Source organism: Erpetoichthys calabaricus, chromosome 3, assembly GCF_900747795.2.
Source record: "Erpetoichthys calabaricus chromosome 3, fErpCal1.3, whole genome shotgun sequence".
NCBI classification, from domain to species: Eukaryota; Metazoa; Chordata; class Cladistia; order Polypteriformes; family Polypteridae; genus Erpetoichthys; species Erpetoichthys calabaricus.
In genome coordinates this window covers 279144832-279164541 of record NC_041396.2, presented here as the reverse complement: position 1 = coordinate 279164541, position 19710 = coordinate 279144832, and the positions used below count along the sequence as shown (strand labels likewise).

The following is a 19710-nucleotide window of genomic DNA, read 5'->3' as shown; positions in this document are numbered from 1 at the left end:
ATGCCAGTTCCACTGGGAGTAACCTGGCTGCCTGAACTAGTATGCAGAGCTGCTGAGATACTGGCCATTGTTGGGAAAACCTTTCTAGCATCTCCAATGCACCTTTTCTTTGTGTGACCACATCAGTCACAAGTTTGTGTGTTGGCAAATGCAATGGACATGCCCAATAGAGGAATACATTTGGCTAAGAGGTTACTAAATAACATTTATTTTTTAAGAAGCAATATTTAATTATTGTTTAGTATTATTTGCCAGATTATACATTTTATATAGTATTTTAGTATTTTTATACGGTAGGTGTCACTGCATTCTATTAAAACAATGAGCTCCCCCATAATATGTGTAGACTAAATTATGGTGAATTTTGAAAGAGACCAATGTTGTGCAAAAGGCTTTTTTTTTTTTTTTTTTTTAAAAAAGAGCAATGGTATTTTGTTCCACATTTTGGAAATACTGATGTTAACTGTTCATTACTACTCAAGAACTGATTCTTAAATGTCATTTCATGCTTTTGGATATGTTATGAAGACACTATGTAGACACCCTTCAAATTTAGTGTTGCTGAAAATTGTCACATTATATTGATGATCTCAAAGCATGAGCATTAAGTAATCCCTTAAAATGCCAGCACTTCAAATAAACCAGTGCATGCCAATTAAATAAATATAAAAGATAAATTCGATGCTGAATCGGATTGGGGAATTGTAAATCGAAATCAAATAGGGATATCAGTGCCAGACCTAATACCATATAAATCTAATACCCATTATACTAATACAGAGTTGCAAGGAGCCGGCGCATACTGCAACATTACTGAGCAGAAGGCATGGAAACAACCCTGGGAGATGGCACCAGTTCATCATAGGGTGCATTATCCCACATATATCCACACTTACACAAGATCCAATTTAAAACCACCAATTAACCCGAAACACATACACATACTGAACAAATCGGAGGGCAACAACCACACCACGCCTGGTCCCATTCCTTTTGGCCAAGAACAGAAAGCAAAGGCTGCAGTTGGGCACAGTCTCACAAGAAGTGGACAGTTGAAGAATGAAAAAATGAAGTCTGGTCTGATGAATCTCAAGTTCTGCTTAGGCACATAGATGGCAGGGTCAGAATTTCTTTATTCTATCAACAGTCCAGGCTGGTGGTGGTGTATTGGTTTGGGGAATGTTATCTTGGCACACTTTGAGTCTGTTAATACCAAACAATTATCAATTAAATGCAATGATCTGTTTGAGTCTTCTTATGAACCATAAGCATCCCTTCATGTGCACAATTTATCCATCTTCTAATGGCTATTTCCAGCATGATAATGAACTATGTCACAAAGCAAAATTCCTCTCAAACCAGTTTAACAAATATGACAATGAGTTCCATGTCTTTCAGTGGCCTTCCAAATCACTTGGTCTGAATCTAATTGAACACCTAGGGATGTGACAGAAGACAAATAGCAGGAATGTGCAGCAGACAAATTATGTAATGCAGTCAGGTCAGCATTGACCAGAACCTCAAAAGGAATGTTTCCAATGTCTTCATGCTGCAAAGAATTAGGCTGTTTGAGTGCAAAATGAGGCCCTACCCAGTTTTGTTATAGTAGTCCCAAGAATATTCTCAGTGAGTATATCTTTGATATACAAAAAAATCTATAGCACCTGAAGAAAAATACATACAGACAGTGGGACAAAATCCATCTCCACTTGGACAACTGCTGGGTGAAGGATCTGATCTCAGGCAGACAGATCTGTAAAGCAGCAGTATTAACTACTGCACCAGCATTCCCCTAATCAAGAGTTTTAACAGATTATTGATTAAATTACTTTTCAACAAGTTGTTTTTTTCTTATTTAGCAGTTGTCTTCTTTATGTACTGGTGTAAACACAAAACTAAGAACAGCAAATGTCACAAATCTGACAGTGTGACTTGCTGACAAACCGGATTTGAAAAATGTGTTGGTACAAAAGCAACTTTAAATAGCTTTTATAAACTAGTTAGTATCTGCGGTGGGCTGGCACCCTGCCTGGGGTTTGTTTCTTGCCTTGTGCCCTGTGTTAGCTGGGATTGGCTCCAGCAGACCCCCATAACCCTGTAGTTAGGATATAGCGGGTTGGATAATGGATGGATGGATGGAAACTAGTTAGTATGCAAATGTCACAAACCTGACAGTGTGACTTGCTGACAAACCGGATTTGAAAAATGTGTTGGTACAAAAGCAACGTTAAATAGCTTTTATAAACTAGTTAGTATCTGTGGTGGGCTGGCACCCTGCCTGGGGTTTGTTTCCTGCCTTGTGCCCTGTGTTGGCTGGGATTGGCTCCAGCAGACCCTCCATGACCCCATAGTTTTCATTTTAAGCAGCATTTGTTTTTTTCAGTTACCCTAAAAGAAAATGTCAGTGAATCAATTTACTACATGTACATAGCCAGATAAAGGGAGAAGTGCAAGACAATCACATTAGACATGCTGTAAATACACAAAAACTAATAAAATAATCGCATTTTTGCTACATGATGTGAGGAAGCTTCCCCCACCACAAAAAACAAACCCCATGGCTTCATGAGTGGTATACTATTATGGACTCCTTCACAATTACATTAATTTGCATTTCTTGACACATTTCTGTCTGTGTGGAGTTAGCACACTTCTTAAGTCTATAGTTCAGTTTACGCTGGTGTGCTCTATGAAAGGCACTACTTAAAAGATTCTATGAATGGATTCTGGATTATTATCACAACAGAAAATGAGGCTGCCTGATAATTCCAGGGGCTCAGGTTCAAATCTCAGTTCTCTCTTTTGTCAGTACAGATTTTGCACACTCTTGTTTACTTTGTGATGATGAGCTATATAAAGAATTACTAATGATTTATGAGTGGCTGTCCAAAACCTCCAGGGAACTATGCTCAAGTGCCTGCCATCCTCTGTGTTTTTGTACACCGTTGTTGATTTATGAAGCACATTGTAACAGTGTGATTTGTGAAAGGTTCTAAATAAAATAAAGATTCAATGTTTGTGTTTTTCATTAGCGGCTGCCTCATACCTTCACAAAGGTTCCAAGGTTAAATTCACTGCTTGATCCTCACCTGGATAGAGTTTTCACATTTTTATTTGTGATTTAATACACCTTGCCATGCTATGCCCTAGATTCATTACATAAATTCAAGGAGGCATAATTAATTATGATACCCAACTATTACAGGAAACTCCTGTTCTATTTCTAGCCCAGATCCTGCGGGTGCTTGGTGATAGACTGGCATTCAATCCGGGATTGATTCCTGACTTGGGCATCATGTTGCTGGGATAGCTTTTAGTTCAGCATGTAATTGGATTTTAGAAGAAAATGAACATGTTTTTTTCATGACAGATGCCCAGCAATCTAGCTGTCTGGGAGCCAAAATGATGTTGCACGTAGTTTTATTTATCCAGCATGCAGCTGTAGAGTGCGCCACCTGCCTGGCCTTGGGAAACTCTGGTGGGATCACTTAAGTAGATTTACAAGAAAAACAAGAGTCATTACCCAGAAACCCCATGGCACAAAGAGGCAGTATACAGTGGCATATCTTCCATTTCCGAGTCTAATTAGGAGGAATACTAGTTCAACCGACCCCTGTGCCTACTACAAAGGCTAATAACACTGGTCACTGAACTCTTTTTGGTGAATCTTAAGGATTTTGGTCTGTTGATCACAAAAATCACTTCAACATTTTCAGATCATATAACCTTTTATTATAATCTCTTTTTTTGTGACTTCTTCTCATATTAGAAACATACTGTACAATATAGTAAAACTACAACTGGTAGATCTAAAAGTAGTGAAACTACAACTAATAATGCAGCTTAGACATACCAAGTACTGTTTCATTTATGAATATGACAGCCATGCTAAAAAGAGTTCCATTATATCCATATTACTAACCGAGAATGCTAAACCGGATGGACGCAGGGACATCCGGCCATGGGCCGTAGCCGCAAAAAGACGTACTGCGCAGGCGCAAGACAGGGCCGCAAGAGGCGGACAAGACCATAGAAAAAAGGAGTGAGCAAAGAAAAAAAGAGGACAAAGAAATGAGACGCCGCAAGCACAGAAAAAAGGAAAAGGCAAAGAAAAAAGTAGTCAAAGGCAGGCATCGCACGAAACCCATTGCACACGAAACTAGCACACAAAAAAAATAAGACGCTCGCGCACAACAGCAAGGCTCCCCCCCCCTACAGCCACCGGACGGGACACACACCAAGAGGGGGATTTAACAAGCCCCTGGAACACAAAAAAAAAGAACACAAAACCACCCCACACACCCTACAAGCAACGGACGGGACACACACAAAGAGGGGGATTCAACAAGCCCCTGGAACACAAAACGAAAGAAGACGCTCGCACAACAACAATCCTCACCCCCCCATCAATAAGAAGTGACACCCAAAGCCACATATCTAAAGGAAACGTCCATATTAAACATACGTCATCTCAAAACCTTCACACTAGGCAGCATAGGTGGATCTCCTTAAAATAAAGCACTATTAACCGTTCAACTGGAGAAAAGGCTCCATATTAACAGTGAGTGCGATCCTCCTTATTACTTATCCATATTTCGCACGCTGAGGAACAAACAAGTCATGCATACACGGTCACGGGTACAAAACGATTCGGAGCGGATAACGGGACCAAACACACGAACACGAATGAAATCAAAAAAATACACGGCGGCGCATACAACGCGCTTCGGAAAATACGTGAGAAAAAATGTCTCGGATCAAAAAACGCAAAGCTCAAGTAACCCTGTTACAGAGACGTGCCCAAATGGACAGACACATTGAATGTAGACGCATACAGCGCGCGTCTCAAAGTGCTGCATCGAAACAAGCACGATTTCAAAAGAAAGAGCTCGCGTCTCAGACATACAAAAAAGGGAGCAAAGCAACGCGCATATGACCGGCCAGAAAACAAGCAAGCAGGACTCCAAAAGCAGAAAGCTCAACTGACCGACATACAAAAACGTACAAGGCACGATACAAACAATGCACGACGTAGAGTGAAACGGACTTTGCGCAAAGCGGAGGCGGATCAATTAAAAATCAAAAATAGCGCGTCACAAATAATGGACATGCAACAACGTGGCACTCAAACACCACAAGCAAAACATGCCCGTCGCAGACATCAACGCCAGACGTCTGCTAAACGCTTACGCCAGTTGGCTGACAACGCTTTCAATAATGAGTCCACTATTGAGGAAAATTCATTGGGATTAATGAATGTCATTTGCAATCATTGTCATTCATTTAACTTCACAGAAGAAACAACTGGCAATACAAATAATGAATTTACACGTTGTTGTCAAAAGGGGCAGATTAGACTGCCTCCTTTACATTCATATCCTGAATGAAAGTAAAAACTTTATGAACTGCATTAGATCCTACAATAGTTCATTTGCTTTTGCATCTACCGGAGTACATATCAGGCCACCAAAAGGCAATGGCCCATACTGCTTTCGCATATGTGGTTAACACAACGCACTATATTATGTCCAAAAAATATTCATGTTAATCACATTAATAACCAGGTCATTTCATTACTTCCTGGAGAGACACGGCTCTTTCTAAGCTCTGACAAAGTTGACTCTGATGACGACAATGAACATCTGAATTTCCCCTTAGAATATTTGAACACTATTAACCCGGACGGATGACCACAACACAACCTTACCCTTAAAAACGGAACAATAATCATGCTATTAAGAAACCTTAACACTAAACAGGGTTTATGCAATGGCACACGGTTAGTCGTCAACACCATAACATACGATGTTATTCAAGCAACAGTTCTTTCAGATTCACATGCTAACAATACTGTTCTCATTCTTGGAATTGACCTTACGAGTTCTGACCTAGAATTACCTTTTACATTGAAACACCGACAGTTCCCCATTAAACCTGCATTTGCCATGACCATCAACAAATCACAAGGACAAACCATGGACAAGGTTGGCATCTACCTCTCTGAACCCGTTTTTGGACATGGACAACTTTATGTTGTCTTCTCATGTGTTCGACGTTCATCTCACGTTAAAGTTAAAGTTAAAAATGATCCATGCCAAGGAAGACTCATTCAAAGACAAGACACCATCTTTACTACTAATGTTGTATACAGAGAAATATTCCAATAAAACATTACTCTATGCCAAACACTCTATTTTGTATTTATATAGGCATCATCCAAACCTGCACACTATTCTATATCTAATTCATACATCTCACTCTTTGTCATGCCCCAACGCCAGGGGTTGGCGAGTGAAGCGAGCAGGGGGCGGAGCCCCCTAGTTAAATACTAACTGGCTGCTCTGTAAGAATTTGGCTCCAGGACAAAGTGTGGCACAATAACCACTTGTCAACCCAACAATAATTTTACCACCTCTTCATATAAAAACTCATACTGATGAAAAGCTGAGTGAAAGCAATGAAGAAGGGAGGTAAAGGGATTTCGATATTTGGGACTGACAGTTCCAGGAATAACAGATGTCAAAATTAAGGAAGCCATTTTAGTTGGCTCACAAATCAGACATGTTAGTCATACCACATGCACTTCAGAAAAGGTCATCCACCTGAAGCTAAGCATGTTTACACCCATCCAGCACTAGGAACAGCTTGGGATGCTGTTGGAAGAGATATTGTTTAGGCCAGCAGTGGGCTTTTACCATGTGGTCTGAATGTGGATCCAAATACTTCAGTATAGTCACGGGGACACTGTGCTGTTAAAAAGATGCTGGGCTTCAAATGAGAGATAAAATTGAAGTCCTGACTCTCTGTGGTCATAAAAGATCTCTGGATTCTTCATCAAGATCAGGGTGTATCTTGATGTCCAGGCTAAACTGCCCTCCATGGCTTAGTCATTCTAATTCCCCCACCCAATTGTCTGCTGTCTCTAATGGTCTCACTCTCTCACCACTTCACCACCTAATAGCTAAAGTGTGGTGAGAATACTGGCACAAAAATAGCTGCCATCTCATCATCCAGGTAGATGCTACACTTTGGTAGTGGTTAAAGTGGCTCCCCACTCACCATGAAAAGTACCGTGAGTAGTTAGAAAATCACTATATAAATGTAAAGAATTATTAATTATTATCAATGAGAAGCTGCCTCTGCGGTGGGTTGGCACCCTGCCCGGGATTGGTTCCTGCCTTGTGCCCTGTGTTGGCTGGGATTGGCTCCAGCAGACCCCCGTGACCCTGTATTCGGATTCAGCGGGTTGGAAAATGGATGGATGGATGGAGAAGCTGCCTGAAGATCTGCTGGTGGGGCCGGAGGAAATCTCTGGAAGGCATCACTTAACCCTATGACCAAGAATGATATAACCTCACATATCTCCAGTTTCCAAATTGTTCACCCCTAGAGCACCTTTCCTTGTTTAAGTCAGGCAGGCTTCAAATGACAGTACTGTACTGTTTTAATCAGGAAAAAGGAGTAGCAGCACTGGTAGATATCACCTTCACTCGTAAAATAATAAATAATGCCCAAAAGCTGTGGATAGGCACAAGGGTGTGGCACCCCAGCACCACAATCCCCACAACCTCCAAACTCCATCACTAATCAAAACAAGTGAACTACCATTAGCTATGCAGACAAGAAGTAAAACTGGGAAAAATAATCTTGTGATGCAGAGATGCTCAGAAGTATAAAGGAGTGTTGAAAGGGTCTGATACACAAGTCACATGCCTGCAGGGGCAATAAAGCTGAATTCGAAGTTGCAATGATTCTTGTCAAAACAAAAAACTCACTTAAAGCAGCTAGCAAGGCAACATTTAATTTTACATAGCACCTTACATATTCCACTTTAACAAAGAAAATAGAATAGAACCAAAAACAAAGATTACATTCACACATTTCATGAAGCTGTTTACGTTAACATCTTTTTAGACCCATCCCACAGAAAGTTCACTCATACATGACCAAATTTGAATTGCCCATTAAAGGAGCTTGCAGTTCTCCAGGCTGTAGGTTGATACTGAACATGCTTTGATTTAAATCCAGGATTTTGAAAACACATGGGAGCAAAGCTAGCCAGTGAGCAGGAATACAGTAAAGGAAATCTTCCCCCATGTCTTTACTGACGTTATTTAATCCAAATTTACAGTCGTACTGTAATGTGCACTTCAACCGGATTGGTTAGTTGCAAACGGGAGGAGAAAAGAGATGAAGAAGCTACATCTTGTGCCTTGTTCACTTGCCTATGTTGGCACAGTGAAAAAATGAGTGAGGGAAAAAGAAGCTGTACTTCTATTAGTTAAAGAGAACTGAATACCTGAAATCAAATCTATTTGTGAAGCACAATATTAACAAGATTTTCAACAGATAAGAGGCACTTCAGTGTACAAAATTAATTTGCAGTCTATTTGATAAAAAAAAACCTTTCAGCTTGAAAAGCACCTACAAATGCACTACACTGGTATTTACCCAAACCATCAAAACATTTAATTATACTGTGATTGCAAATGTCCCAGCATCAAATCAAAATAAAATACATCGATAAAAGTGTGCACAAAATGTCAGAAAAGATGTACAGCCCAGTGGAGCAAGCATCAGCAAGCAACGAACTGTGTGGTCATTTAGAAAAGAACAATGAAAAAGAAAGAAAGAAAAAAAAGTGCCTTTGGACGCTTCCAGGTACTATTTAAATATCTTGACTCAAGAATACATGCAGATACCAAGTATTTATGTTGACCACTGCATTAATAAAATTAGTTAGAAAATGAACAGATGGCATAACATTCACGAGCTTTCAGGGACTAAGTTAACAGATGTAAGTGTTGGTGCATTTTACATTTTTTTGATTACCTCAAAGTGTCAGTTACATTATTGTTTACTAAATACTTTATAACAGTGATAACAGCATTCAATTACATGCATTAGTAGACTGTATTAAATACCTGCATTTCAGCATCACTTCACAGTGTCAGGTAGTGAAAAATGGAGCACTAATATGCTTGTGGCAGCTCAACATCTTACATACACAGAAGATTCCAATTCAAGTGTTGTGAAAATGGCATCAATTGATGTGCTGTTATTAATCGTGGAAGGCCTTTGACTAACTGTATGCTTTTTTCCCTGTTTATGTTCTCGATAAAGGAATCACAAAAAAAACTAAAACCACAAAAATCACCCAACAGGTATTTAGTGTAGCAAACACAATTTAACCCAGCCACAGGGGATGCACAAACCAGTGTGTTTCTTTGTGCCGGTTCCAAGCCCGGATAAATGGGGAGGGTTACGTCAGGAAGGGTATCTGGTGTAAAATTTTGCCAAATCAATATGCGGACAACAATGCAAATTTCCATACCAGATCGGTTGAGCCCCGGGTTATCAACGACCGCCACCACTACTGTTAGTCAACAGGGTGTTGGCGGAAATTGGGCTAGTGTTGGCCGAAGAAGAAGAAGAAGGAAAAGAAGAGTGTGTGTGTGGGGGGGGATTGGACATGTCCAGAGGCAGGAGGAGAGGAGGAAGGTAGAGAGAGTGGAGCTGAGGGTGGGAACTTTGAATGTTGGCAGTATGACTGGTAAGGGGAGAGAGTTAGCAGATATGATGGAGAGAAGGAAGGTTGATATATTGTGTGTGCAACAGACTAAATGGAAGGGGAGTAAGTCCAGGTGGATCGGAGGTGGATTCAAATTGTTCTATCATGGTGTGGATAGGAGGAGAAATGGAGTAGGGGTTATTCTGAAGGAACAGTATGTCAAGAGTGTTCTGGAGGTGAAAACAGTGTCAGACAGAGTAATGATTATGAAGCTGGAAACTGTAGGTGTGATGATGAATGTTGTTAGTGCATATGCTCCGCAAGTTGGGTATGCAATAGACGAGAAAGAAGATTTTTGGAGTGAGTTGGATGAAGTGATGAACAGTGTACTCAAGGGACAGAAAGTGGTGATTGGAGCGGATTTCAGTGGATATGTTGGTGAAGGGAACAGAGGAGACGAGGTGGTGATGGGTAGGTATGGTGTCAAGGAGAGAAACGAAGAAGGTCAGAGGATAGTAGATTTTGCCAAAAGGATGGACATGGCTGTGGTGAATACGTATTTTAAGAAGAGGGAGGAACATAGGGTGACATACAAGAGTGGAGGAAGATGCACACAGGTAGATTACATCCTATGCAGAAGAGTCAATCTGAAGGAGATTGAAGACTGCAAAGTAGTGGCAGGGGAGTGTAGTTAAGCAGCACAGGATGGTGGTCTGTAAGATGACGTTGGAGATCAAGAAGAGGAAGAGAGTGAGGGCAGAGCCAAGGATCAAATGGTGGAAGTTGAAAAAGGAAGACTGAAAGGCTGAGTTTAGGGAGAAGGTGAAATATGCACTGGGTGGTAGTGAAAAATTACCAGACAGTTGGAAAACCACAACAGATGCAGTAAGGGTGACAGCAAGAAGAGTGCTTGGCGTGACATTTGGACAGAGGAAGGAGGAAAAGGAAACCTGGTGGTGGAATGGGGAAGTACAGGAGAGTATACAGAGGAAGAGGATGGCAAAGAAGAAGTGGGATAGTCAGAGAGATGCAGAAAGTAGACACCAGTACAAGGAGATAAGGTGCAAGGTGAAGAGAGAGGTGGAGAAGGCTAAAGAAAAAGCGTATGATGAGTTGTATGAGAGATTGGACACTAAAGAGGAAGAAGAGGACCTGTACCGATTGGCTAGACAGAGGGACCGAACTGGGAAAGATGTGCAGCAGGTTAGGGTAATATAGGATAAAGATGGAAATGTACTCACAAGCGAGGAGAGTGTGTTGAGCAGATGGAAAGAGTACTTTGAGAGGCTGATGAATGAAGAGAACGAGAGAGACAGAAGAGGTTGGATGATGTGGAGATAGTGAATCAGGAAGTGCAACGGATTAGCAAGGAGGAAGTAAGGACAGCTATGAAGAGGATGAAGAATGGAAAAGCCGTTGGTCCAGATGACATACCTGTGGAAGCATGGAGGTGTTTAGGAGAGATGTCAGTGGAGTTTTAACCAGATTGTTTAATGGAATCTTGGAAAGTGAGAGGATGCCTCAGGAGTGGAGAAGAAGTATACTGGTGCTGATATTTAAGAAAAAGGGGGATGTGCAGAACTGTAGTAACTACAGGGGGATAAAATTGATGAGCCACAGCATGAAGTTATGGGAAAGAGTAGTGGAAGCTAGGTTAAGAAGTGAGGTGATGATTAGTGAGCAGCAGTATGGTTTCATGCCAAGAAAGAGCACCACAAATGCGATGTTTGCTCAGAAGGTGTTGATGGAGAATTATAGAGAAAGCCAGAAGGAGTTGCATTGTGTCTTTGTGGACCTGGAGAAAGCATATGACAGGGTGCATTGAGAGGAGTTGTGGTATGTAAGTGTCAGAGAAGTATGTAAGAGTTGTACAAGATATGTACGAGGGAAGTGTTTGACAGTGGTGAGGTCTGCGGTAGGAGTGACGGATGCATTCAAGGTGGAGGTGGGATTACATCGGGGATCTTATTTCTTATTTGCAATGGTGATGGACAGGTTGACAGACGAGATTAGACAGGAGTCCCCGTGGACTATGATGTTTGCTGATAACATTGTGATCTGTAGCAAGAGTAGGGAGCAAGTTGAGGAGACCCTGGAGAGGTGGAGATATGCTCTAGAGAGGAGAGGAATGAAGGTCAGTAGGAACAAGACAGAATGCATATGTGTAAATGAGAGGGAGGTCAGTGGAATGGTGAGGATGAAGGGAGTAGAGTTGGCGAAGGTGGATGAGTTTAAATACTTGGGATCAACAGTACAGAGTAATGGGGATTGTGGAAGAGAGGTGAAAAAGAGTGCAGGCAGGGTGGAATGGATGGAGAAGAGTGTCAGGAGTGATTTGTGACAGACTGATATCAGCAAGAGTGAAAGGGAAGGTCTATAGGACGGTAGTGAGACCAGCTATATTATATGGGTTGGAGACGGTGGCACTGACCAGAAAGCAGGAGACACAGCTGGAGGTGGCAGAGTTAAAGATGCTAAGATTTGCATTGGGTGTGACGAGGATGGACAGGATTAGAAATGAGGACAATAAAGGGTCAGCTCAGGTTGGTCGGTTGGGAGACAAAGTCACAGAGGTGAGATTACGTTGGTTTGGACATGTGCAGAGGAGAGATGCTGAGTATATTGGGTGAAGGATGCTAAGGATAGAGCTGCCAGGCAAGAGAAAAAGAGGAAGGCCTAAGAGAAGGTTTATGGATGTGGTGAGAGAGGACATGCAGGTGATGTAACAGAACAAGATGCAGAGGACAGAAAGATATGGAAGAAGATGATCTGCTGTCGCAACCCCTAACCTTAGTAACAATACCATACCAGTTAAGATATCCACTAAACTCATTGTAAAAAATAAATTGAAATTACCAAAGTAACTATAAAAGTAAAATGAACAATACCAGCATAAAATCACTACTTTAAGATAAAAGAAAAGCACCTAAAAAGGTCCCTGATTTTCTGCCTGTATGTAAACTGCAGTTTCCTTTCTAAGGCCATGCTATCTTTATATCACTAAGGAGAGCTGCACCTTCCTGTGTGAATAATTACTTCAGTCTTCAACCTGCAGCGAAAATATTTTTGAAGTCTCCCAGAATATTTCACTGCATTAAGACAGAGGAGTTTTCAAATTCACCAATGCTAATCAATGGAAGATTTTAAAATTAATAAAGCTTTGTACAACGTGATGTGTTTGAGAAATCAACAAAAAGTGAACTGTCTTGAAAAATTTCCCTGATGAACAAGTGTGCCTCATTTTCACAAAATTGTTCCACTCTGGGCTGAGCCGTTTCATGAGAGCAGAAAGGACTATCACAAAAGGTGCTGTTCACACCTAAAAATAAGCCAGGGTTCCAACTTACTGTAGCAGACAATACAGCTCTTCAGTTTGTAGAGTCTGTGACCTCAGCTATCTGATGCACAATGGCAATCAGCTCTTCAACTAATTCAGCAAAGTCTGCAGGGGGTAAAGCACAAAAAAAACTTCTCAGCTTGAAACTTTAGACCGGGGGGTTTTATTATAAGACCTACAAAAAAAATACTGTACTATAAATAATGCAAAGACATTTAAATGAATACTTCCAATGAGCATAAATCCTTATGCTATAACAAATGACTATGTAAGTAGTATAATAAAAAAAATGAAAAAGAAAACTGCAACATTAGGTTAAATAAATTTGTAAACAATGAACACCTTTAACTAGGCATCAGACCCTATTTTGTTGCATCAAATTTCACCATACAAAACGTGCCTTTGTATTGGGCATTGTATAACATTACCACATGACTCAAATAAAACACAAAGGCAAATGAAAATGTCTTTGTTTAAAGCAGGGGACTTCAAAATCTGATTGAAAAACTAGAACTAAGGTATACTATGACAAACTGACTGAACTTTGGCAGAACCATTATTCACCATCTGTATAATGATGTGAAGGTAAAAGTTCCTGGCACACAACATAGATATATATAGCTGTACATGAAAGTGGGTTGGTTAAGTTTTTTGCACACAATTAAGTGATTCACATTCTCAGTCAAGTACTGTGAAGAGCAACATTGCTGCACAGATAGATGCTTCACTGTATCCACAGCCTTGTTTTAAAACCAAAAAGGACCGCCAAAATGCAAACATTCCATATTGCAACAGCTCTCAATATACAGTATACAGTACTCAAACACAACTAGAAGCAGCAGGCTCACAAGCTGTGGATGTGAAAACAAGTGTTTGAGGTATCTACTGTATGTATCTTTGATTAATACAGCTCCGAAATAGAGGTAGAATTATACAGCAGTAGATTCACATCTACTCTTACAAAGCAGGCTTCTAGCATGATGGACACAGAAAACTGAGAAATTCCCAATGGTTGCTTCTCTGGTCAAATTACACATCTATGTCTATACCCAGTGAGTGAATGGAATACTATCAAAGAGCAGAGATGTCTGAGCTTCAGCAGAAGTGCCGACATTCTCATTTTCTTAAACAAATATACAAGTAACACTATAAGTTCTTCATAAACCCAGTCAGGAACCACAGCCAAATGATTAAGTAAGAAAAGCAATCTTGCCTCAAATCTATGCCAACCTTTTGTAGGGTCTGTCCCTGAGACTTATTAATTGTCATTGCGAAGCAGAGCCTTACTGGAAATTGGAGGCGTTTGAATTGAAATGGGAGATCAGAGGGTATAACGGGAATGTGAGGAATAAAAACTCTCTCCCCTGAGCCACCGCCAGTAAAAATAGTTGCCTCAATTAGGTTCTTTTGCAGGCATGTCACCTGAAGTCTCGTGCCATTACATAGTTTCGGTGGCTGTAATTTTCTCAGTAACATTATTGGTGCCCCAATCATCAAAATTAGATTATGCTCAGGAATGCCTGGAGGATTCAGAGTGTGGACCGAGCTGCAGGCTATGGACGTATATATGTACGTAAGTAGGATTCAGTTAGCGTTGGGAACCTGCGTACCAAATTTCTTGAAGATGGGCCCATTAAGTAACAAAGAACGTTGGAAAGTTCAATATGGCGGCCGACAATGGTGTCACACCACCAAAATAAGTACGTACATTGGTTTCAGTTAGCGCAGGGAAGCCGCCTACCAGATTTCGTGAAAATGGGGCCATAAATAAGAAAGTTTAACATGGTGGACATTGTCGACCGTTATGACCGTTACGTGTAGAATTTCTAAATGAAACCTGCTTAACTTTTGTAAGTAAGCTGGAAGGAATGAGCCTGCCAAATTCCAGCCTTCTACGTACACGGGAAGTTGGAGAGTTAGTGATGAGTGAGTCAGTGAGGGTTTTGCCTTTTATTAGTATAGATGTATATGTATACTGTATATATGTGTGTATGTGTGTATATATATATATATATTATATATATAGCTGTACCCGGCCACACGTTGCTGTGGCTCAGTCTGGTTAAATGGAAAAGAAAGAAAAGAGAAAGCTCACGTTTCTAGTATGTTTAACTTCACAATGCTTGTGGGTATACAATATTTTTTGTTGTTCCATTGTCTGTGCAGAATGTTAGACTGAATAATATTGTTAAGTTCGTAGACGTCTTTGTTTTTGGCCGCAAGAATAGCTCATTCACTCAGCCAATCATGATTCTTATAATTGGTTTCAATTTTGGGAAATACTTTTTCAACCAATTCTTCTTTTGACGTCACTAAATTGCAGAAGTTATGAGGCAATGAAATTCGTCTTGAGGTCAGATCAACCGGCACCTTTCCGTTCCCAATTTCCAGATTTCTCCAACCCCGTTATTGACAGTTTGCATTATTTGATCGTAAATGCCTTTTTCCTGAAGCGTTAGCTTAGGAATATTTGATTGCACATACGATAAAAGATCACCCGTGTTGTAATTTTGTTCACGACGCAATTCTACATCGAATGAAGCAGCAGCAGATCGATTTAGTGATGGCATTCCCAATTGATTGAGAACTTTGTTCGCGATTTCTAAGCAGAAATCTTCAATCATTATCAACGCTTAGTTGTAGATTTCTGCTGTGAAATCCATGTTTATATTTGAATTTTACTTGCGTATTCAACAGAAAATATCTTCAGCCATGTGCGATTTATATTTCTCCCATAACTGTGTTGGAGATGAAGGAGAGCAGGCGGTCAATATGATTGCAAACAATACACGAATTTGATTTGGATGTGACGTGTTGCACACGTCATTAATGCATACATCCCAGTGTCGGTCGTTCTCCAATAAATTCAGAGCTTGACATGTACTTCGGAAAGTGGCATGTGTAATGCCGTTGACAATTCTCAATTGCTGGAAAGACGTTGGACCGGGCAAATTTACTAACAGCATGTGAACAAAGAAGTATTCATCTTGATTGGGATGCACGGTGTACAGTCTGCCTATCGTAGTTTCTTTGAATATGGCAGGTTGTCCTTCGACTTGCTCTCCTCATTTGCGTTGTTCAAATGATTTTCTACTCACATTCCATGTGTAATACATAGGCACTTCCGAATACAGCAGTGTTTTCGCAAACATGTCATTTTGACATAACGTAAAGAAAGCAGTTAACGTTGTAGCTGGTGGATTCAGGGCTATTTGTTGCACATTTGCAGCTGTGAAATAAACGCGTTGTTCACTTAGCAGTACATCTAGAAAAAGGACAACATCTGGACTTCGTTCATGTATGGGAAATGAAAGAATTCGCCATACAGCTTCATTGCTGCTTATGTATCTTCCAGCCTAATACTGTGCGATTTCATCGATATGTATGACCGCATTCCTATCAATTCTTTCTGGTTGCACGCCAAAAACTGCCATGTCTCTGCCTTTATTCACGTACTTACAAATATATTTGATCGAAACATTGAAATAGATTCGTAAAATATTTAGTATAGCGTGTGTTGCTTTTACGTCCAACAGATGGCGCTGTGTTTTCAAAAAAGCATGTTTTTACCTGTCACAGGTGTGACATCTATATAATATGTATATAAAAACACGCGCGATCGAATGCAACGTTGTGTCAAAATTTCAAAGCAATCGGTGAAGAACTTTTGGAGATTTAAGGTTTTGAACAAATGAACATTTACATTTTTATTTATACAGATGTGTGTGTGTGTGTGTATATATATATATATATATATATATATATATATATATATTTATATACGGTTTTGGCAGCCAAGCGCTTTTTTTCCAACCTAGAAGACCTCTCTTGAGATCCGTTTAAATCACCTCGTTGATTGCATGTCTTCCAAGGTAGTTTCAATACCCATTTCCTGCACCGAGTCATCACCCCTTTTATGAGTGACTGTGTTAGTGGCCATACTTCATACAGGTCTTTGAACGCACTGAATACTTGTAACTGGTGTCGCCCGTCGGCTACTTTCGACAGGGAGTGGAAGCAATTGGCGAGTAACAAAAATTATTTGTAAGTGATTTCGCATTGAAGAAATAGTAAAAACTTGATCACTTGGGTCAATACCTAAAGAAATACACACAGCAAATGCAATTGAGAATACACCAGAATCTGTATGATTTAATTGTTGCTGTGCGTCTTCATAAACTATGGGAGGTTTGTAAGGAAACAAAGCATGAAGGAAACGAAGCTGCTCTTCGGTGAGGTTGAATTTTTATCAGCGTTTAAACTGTCATAAACATGAATAACAGCACCATCATAATAGGTACACACCCAGTGAGTCACTCGTTCAGTAGCTGCAGAAGGTAATATTTGAATATGTTTTGCATTTTGTGGAATGGGCATTATAGGTATGTCAAGAGTCCACATTAGCAAAACCTATTGAGGTTGGAAAATTGTATGCGCAGCTAAAATTTCGTTGAATTTGCTCATGTGATCGGTTGATAAATAATCATTATTTACCAACTCATTCATTGCAAAATCTGACAGTGGTAAGATCACTCCTTCCATAACACTAAACACAAACACTAAGTAGACACTAACACTAAAAAACGGCAACACCGCCGGGAAGAACACTAAATGAGATAAAGTAAAAGTCTACTAAACTTCTTTATTATAACTGCTTTATTATAGCAGGTGAGGGGACGCTGGTGCACACTTGTTGTTGCCGCTCCTCCCTGTTAATAACACTTTTCGCAAAATTCGCCTTAATTCTGCACTTTTTTACTCTTGTTTTATTTTGTTTATTGTACGTATAGTTCGTGGATACAGCCGACTCGAATTGCATGGATTTGGCTTAATATTTACAGATTTTATGGACTCCACTTTACTGGGAACAGCTGAGTCTGTGGATCACGGGACGAGACCTACGAACATTTCTTTGTACCTGGCGATCTAGCACCTCGAGATGATCCGTCTCCATGATTATATTCGCTATGCTGATCTGCTCCCGTTTCATCTTACAGTACCCTACGACCGGGAACTGATCTAATGTTCATACTAACCTGGTTTATGGCTTATGGCTCCGGGGCGATCAAGCCTGAAATTACCAAGCGTTACTGTTTATGGTTGTGTATTGAACATCCAAATCCTGCTTCCTCCTCCTGCTGCTTGCTATCGCCGCTCACCTACGCTACCACACCCGCCTGTCCTACCGGCTCCGTTGTGCTGTGCTGCTTCTACACTGCTATCAGCTAAGTATCACTCACTATTTTAGTGCTTTAAGTACTGAAAAAAGCGCTATATAAATGTAATGAATTATTATTATTTATTATCTATACTAATAAAAGGCAAAGCCCTCACTGACTGACTCACTGACTGACTGACTCACTCATCACTAATTCTCCAACTTCCCGTGTAGGTAGAAGGCTGAAATTTGGCAGGCTCATTCCTTACAGCTTACTTACAAAAGTTAGGCAGGTTTCATTTCGAAATTCTACGTGTAATGGTCATAACTGGAACCTGTTTTTTGTCCATATACTCTAATGGAGGAGGCGGAGTCACGTATCGCATCATCACGCCTCCTACGTAATCATGTGAACTAAAAACAAGGAAGAGATTTACAGTACGAGTCAAACGCAGGAACGAAGGTAAATGACGTTAATTTTTGAGTGTCTTTTAATACTGTGTAAGCATACATATTAACACATGTGCAATTAAACGTGTGCATTTACGGGGTGATTTCTCAGGCTTAAAAGCTCGCCTTTTATCAAACGCGGGAACAAAGGTAAATGACGTTGTTGAGTGTCTTTTAATACTGTGTAAGCATACATATTAACACGTGCAATTAAACATGTGCATTTACGGGGTGATTTCTCAGGCTTAAAAGCTCGCCTTTTATTAAAAAGACTAGCAAAATACCCGCGCTTCGCAGCGGAGAAGTAGTGTGTTAAAGAGGTTATGAAAAAAAAAGGAAACATTTTAAAAATAACGTAACATGATTGTCAATGAAAGCCCGTTTCACTCAGTAAGTCTTATGTGTGTGTTTATGTGTGTGTGTATATATATATGTAGATGTGTATATGTAGATATGTATATATATGTATATGTATATAAATGTTTATGTGTGTGTGTATATTATATATATATATATATATATATATATATATATATAATATATATATATATATATATATATAAAAGACAGCAACAGTTATAACAATGACAACACAATTACATTGACAATCATGTTACGTTATTTATAAAATGTTTCCTTTTTTTTTTTCATAACCTCTTTAACACACTACTTCTCCGCTGCGAAGCGCGGGTATTTTGCTAGTATATATATATATATATATTATATATATAATATACACACACACATAAACATTTATATACATATACATATATATACATATCTACATATACACATCTACATATATATACACACATACATAAACACACACATAAGACTTACTGAGTGAAACGGGCTTTCATTGACAATCATGTTACGTTATTTTTAAAATGTTTCCTTTTTTTTTCATAACCTCTTTAACACAGTACTTCTCCGCTGCGAAGCGCGGGTATTTTGCTAGTATATATATATATATATATATATATATATATATATATATATATATATATATATATATATATATATATATATACATATACACACATACATGCAGTTTTAATAACACAGAAATCAATATAAACATTAACATCATTATCATATGAGAATATGAAGTAATATATAAGAAGCACATTTCATATAAATATAAATTATTAAACAGTAAAATCTTCTTCTGTAATTTGCTACCGTGGCAATTTGTGTGTCTGTCCAGGATTTTAAATGACCTGTAGCTCGCAAACCGTTTCACCTATACACTTG

General features: G+C 39.6%; 2 protein-coding genes and 1 long non-coding RNA gene across 15 annotated transcripts in view; 1 reads left to right on the top strand and 2 right to left on the bottom strand.

The window, feature by feature from the left end:
- The window catches only part of plscr3b (phospholipid scramblase 3b), a 482910-nt gene that overhangs the window by 47283 nt on the left and 415917 nt on the right, over nucleotides 1-19710 (bottom strand). For 3 of the 5 annotated variants that reach the window (XM_051924894.1, XM_051924895.1, XM_028798419.2), the window contains exon 2: nucleotides 12859-12953. The exons of 1 other annotated variant lie outside the window; for it this stretch is intronic. The gene's annotated coding sequence lies outside the window, so the exon portion shown is untranslated. The remainder of the gene's footprint in view (nucleotides 1-12858; nucleotides 12954-19710) is intronic. One more of the 5 variants, XM_051924893.1, reaches the window with a different exon arrangement.
- Nucleotides 1-19710, top strand: part of LOC114649013 (zona pellucida sperm-binding protein 3-like) — a 238557-nt gene that overhangs the window by 72856 nt on the left and 145991 nt on the right. The window lies entirely within an intron of this gene.
- LOC127527164 (uncharacterized) overlaps nucleotides 1-19710 on the bottom strand; it is a 252499-nt gene that overhangs the window by 87843 nt on the left and 144946 nt on the right. The gene's annotated exons all lie outside the window — the stretch shown is intronic.